Here is a 4,915-nt window from a genome sequence, read left to right as displayed (position 1 = left end):
CCGCCCTCGGCGGTCACCAGCCCCTACAAGACCCCCGGCAGGTGGCAGACTGCCCGCGCCCGGCGCCCCGCCGCCCTCCGAGGGCTAAGTGGGCTGGGGGCCGTGGAGGTGGGCCGCGGGTCTGCAGGTGCGCTGTGGGTCCAGGGTGTGGAGCACTTCTGCGTAGGGGGCAGGGGGAGGCCGCAGCGCGGGGACCAAGCGGCGCTTGGCCAGCCGACCACCCTCAAGGCCCCCTGCCCTCGCCCGCGGGGAGCTGGTGCGGAGGGGAACGGTGAGGTGGGCAGTTCCGGACCGAGCCAGCGGGCGCAGCCTGCCCGCCCAGGGAGCCCGGAGGCGCGGAGGGACCCCAGGACGGATTCCCGGAGGCTCGTCCCTGGCAAGCCGTGCAGAGCGCGCCCGCAGGGGCTGATGCTGGGAAGCCCACCAGAGGGGCTGTGGGTGGGTGCTGGTGGTTTGTAGAAGCGAGTTCTAGAGCGAGAGGGTGTATGTTGAGATGCCACTAGGCTAGCGCAGCCCCTGGGGGAGGCTCTGAGAGTGAGGACAGGGACCCGGAGGCAAGGAAGCCGCTAGACCTGGAAGGTCCCCAGCCTTCCCCTTGCGTCTGGATGTGCAAGCCTGTGCGTCAGTGGGTTTGGGAATCTGGAGGGTGTTGGAGGGTGGGGTGGGGAGAAGGAATTCAGACACAAGAGTTTTCCGAGGATCAAAAATCCTGTGGTGGGAAGTGATGGGATTTTGTGGCCTCTCCTCTGCCCCAGGAACCCGGGTCTATCGCTGCAGCATTGAGCCCAGAAGTTGTTGAGGTTATTCGGGGAGAATGAAACTTTACCTGATATATAATGAAAAGGGGTGCAGGGCAGATCACGCCTAAACAGGGCAGCACGGACTTGTTCATGCCTTCAGGGGAGCTTTCTCTGCTTCCTTGGGTTTGGGAGGCTATCTGCATTCCAGAAGGCTCACGGTTCCCCTTTGTGAGAAATACTTCACTTGCTGTTTCTTCGTGTTTTTGCCGTGGCCAGAGGGTGGCAGGTACCAGATACTCCATTGAACTGCCAGGATTGGAGTGGTCTGAACAAGCCTCTGGAGCAGAGAGGGTAGCCAGCAAGAATAATTGCTCTCACTCAGGGGAAGATAATAAATAATTCAAGAGCAGGTTAATTAAGTGGATGGTGTATGCCGCTGGTTGACGAGCAGATGTGTGAGTCAAAGCCGGGCGCTGCCGTGATCCCCCATCGGCCCCCACTGGCCGGGTCCCCAGCCCCCACCCCCTTGTCCAGGGCTCGTTGGATGCCGTCAGGTCCTGACCAGATCCCCATGTGAGTGGCAAGATTCCAGTTTCTAATAACAGGAAGAATCTGTGCTCTCTGAATTCATGTTACAGGAAGTGTTCCGGAGTCTCTAGCCCCTTGTTCTTTATTGCGTCTCTTCCCCGGGTCAAACGGCCCCGGGCTCCCCACATTGATCAGCTGCTGAACATTGAAAGGAGAAATCGATGCACATGTTGTATGTGTGGGTGTTGCGTAGATGGTGGTAATTACTTCAAGGAAAATTTAGGAGAACTAGTTCTGGGGTAGGCCGTGGTTTGCTTTCTCTCTGGCTTCTTATCTTCCTCATATATTTTTTGATCTGATGAGGCATATTGATTGCTTAGCATATATTAACATCCCCAGGAATGAATTGGGCACCGCAGATAAAGAGCTGGCCCCATTGCTAGGTCTGGGCTGTAAAACATGAAGACGTCACCTATATCTTGCTTAACGGTACGCACCTGCTCAGGAGTCATGATGGTAGCTCACTACACGCTGAGTGCGGACAAAAGGCCAGTTCTAGGCACTGACTGTTTACTTCCCACGGGAGGCCTGGGAGAAAGGGTGGCTGTGGCTGTAAGCACATTGCTTTCACGTCTCCTGTTTTGCTTTCAAAATTTATTTGCATCTGTTTTCAAATGAAAATATTTTAAATTACCGGTTCATTTTACATCAGCCACTATTTGTCACATTTGGAGCGTATAGAATGTGAGGGTTTGTTTTCTGGTTGGTGCGTGTGTACACATGCGTGTGTCAAGGGGGGTCTGGCTTTGCACACCTGCAGGCACACAGCCCTCTTATTGCCCCGGAAGTCCTTTACTCCTCACAGCGGACATTTTATAGACCAGGGAACTGTGGATCAGAGAGGTTATGAACCTTGCACAACCTTTGTGTGTCAGAGCTGGGATTGGAGCCGAGTCTGAGCCTGGTGTGCCCATGTCTGTTTTCTAACCGTATTATCTTTGGTGTGTTTAACTTTGATAATAGTGGATCCTATTTTTACCTAGAGGGTTACTTTTCTCTGTATAAATAAAATATTTGGAGCTAGAACTTCTAGTTAGAATTATAATAACAAAGACACCTGACATGTTACACGTCCCTTTGAAAAGGAGGAGATTCTGTTTCGTTCTGTAAAGAAATCAGTTTTTCTGCTTATAAAATGATACAGGCTCCTTGTGGAAAATTTCAAAAATACAGGGACATGTATGGAACAAAATCACTGTTAATCTTATTCTCCAGAAAGAGATTTGGGTGTTTCATCATCCAAACATTGTGTATTTTAAAGAAAATTGGCTCTGGGTGTTTAGAAGGAAGAAAAGGCATGGGGATGGGTTCGGATGCGGACCGATGTCCGTTTGCAGCCGGGAGAGAATGAGCAGCGTCTCCTGGCATGAGATGTCTCAGCACAGCTCGGCTCAGCCTTTTGCCGACTGTCACGTTTGTGTAAACACAGATGAAACCGTCTTTGAAAAGATCAAAGATTCATTTTCAGGTTTTTAGCTTTTAACGTTTTTTTTTTTTTATGTTTGTTTATTTTTGAAAGAGAGGGAGTGAGCAAATGAACAGGGCAGGGGCACAGAGAGAGAGACGGAGACACAGAATCTGAAGCAGGTTCCAGGCTCCGAGCTGTCAGCACAGAGCCTGACGCGGGGCTCGAACTCACGCACCATGAGATCACGACCTGAGCCAAAGTCGATGTTTACCTAACTGAGCCCCCAGGTGCCCCTAAAGTTTTTTTTAATACCTAGAGTCACTTCTAAGGACTCTTGAGTTTTGAAAGAACAAGATTAATCCTGATAACACTTGTTCCGGTTCCCGCAGCACGGGCCCGCGGGAGAGGTTTCCCGGCTGACACAGGGTCACAGCATGCGTTTACTGAGAGGCGGTGTGGCTGGCAGAACGTCCTTGCACCCGAGGCTGTCAGCCACTTGCAGCCTGTCGCAGGTCCAGCCCTGGGGACCGAGTCAGCCTGTCAGGGTTTCCAAGTGTCTGTTTGGAAACACGAAGTGGCTTATGTGAAATGCTAGGCTGCCCGGTGTCTATACAGCCTGTCTTTATGTGACCCTGCTTTGGTCTGCTCAGGTGAGGGTGCCTCATGTGGTCTGCACTGTTCCGTCCCGGACTGCCCATCTCCTCTGGTGGCCCGACGTCCCCAGCAGGCAGTGTGGATGCCTCCCTAGCCCCCGCCTCAGGGAAGGAAGCCTCATGAGCACCTTTTCTGGGTCACCGTGTTTTTCCAGAGCCAGGATGGTGCTCGGCACGTACGAGGGGCTCAGCAAACCCCCTGCTGGGTAACTTCTCATTCCCCTTGGGCTGCACATGCTTCTGGCCGACAGGGAGCTCCTTTCTCACATGGCTTCTGGCTGCTTCTCAGGGACAGCCTCTGGGGCGGGGGGATTGGGCACACGTCTTCTGCCGTCCTCGACACTTGGGAACCCGTTGCTGTTCCAGAAGAAGAATGGCCGGTGGTGGTGCAGGGTGCAGGGTGCATCTCCTGGGGGGGGGGTCACAGCGTGGGATCAGGTGCCGGCTGTTCCCAGAGAGAGCACCTTCCAGCAGGTGTGCCATCTGTGCTGACCACCCTGCAGGGTTGTCCCCCACCAGGAGGTGCCAGAGGGGAGAGAGGAGCAGAAGCCACGGACCCCCCAACAAGCAGGCACGCCCCCAGCCCGACTGCTTGGTGAGGTTCAGAGCCCAGCTGGGGTGGGGTGTTGAGGGCCAGCCGTGACCTCTGACTGGGATGTTCCAGGTGCTGAACAGACAGCAGAGGCAGATACCGTTGTGGAGCCTTCGCCAGGTGACCGGAGCCCAGTCCCCGCCTGCATCTCGAGGCCTGTTTGACTGGACCCTCGTCCAGCACCCCCACCCCTGCCCCGGCCCCCTCTTCTCCCTCCTAGTAGGGGACCTTCCCCTTCCCCACCCGGCACCCACTGCCCTGTGCACGTCCTGTCGGCCACGCCCCCAGGGTCCCAACAGGAGCTGGCATCTGTCTCAGTCTCGCATCGCCTCCCCCTCCGCACTCCCGCCTTTCTGGGGGTGCGGACAGGGCTCTCACTCATGCACTCTGCTAACCTGCTTGTGGCCCCGTGTGACTGGGACCATTTGCTGTGTTCCCCCTGTGCCACCTGACCTCCCTGACCTCCAGCCGGCTCTCACCCCTGCTCTTGGCCCCTTTGTGCCCCCGGTCCCCCAGGGACCCGTTAGGGATCTGCTCAGCCCCCGTCTGCCCATGCCCAGGGCTTCCGGAGTAGGGTCGCAGGAGGCTCAACTTCACCTCCTGACCCTCCAGTCAGGTGATCCTGGCCTGGATCCTTCTGGCCCCTGTGATGCTGGTCCAGATCCACCACGTTTTCCCAGAGCCCCTGAGGGCCTGCCCTCTCCCAGCTGGAGACTTCCCATGGGGCCCACGGAGCGGGCAGAGTCACTGACGGGGACACCTAGGCGCCTGCCCTTCCCTGGACTCACGCCTCTGCCGCCACATTTGTGCTCCATTCCCAGACTTGGAGCCTTTCCCACTCTGTCCTCCCTGCTGGCGCCCAGGGCTGTCACCACTTGTCCCCAGATCCTGTGTTCTCGGCCACTGGTCCCTTCTCCCCCCCCCCCCCCCGCGG

General features: G+C 56.2%; 1 protein-coding gene across 1 annotated transcript in view; it reads left to right on the top strand.

Annotated features, from left to right (window-relative positions):
• Positions 1-4,915, top strand: part of CNIH3 (cornichon family AMPA receptor auxiliary protein 3) — a 98,500-nt gene that overhangs the window by 1,043 nt on the left and 92,542 nt on the right. The window lies entirely within an intron of this gene.

This window comes from Crocuta crocuta, unplaced genomic scaffold, assembly GCF_008692635.1.
Source record: "Crocuta crocuta isolate KB4526 unplaced genomic scaffold, BGI_CrCroc_1.0 scaffold322, whole genome shotgun sequence".
Classification (NCBI taxonomy): Eukaryota; Metazoa; Chordata; class Mammalia; order Carnivora; family Hyaenidae; genus Crocuta; species Crocuta crocuta.
This window is presented reverse-complemented; position numbering and strand designations above follow the sequence as displayed.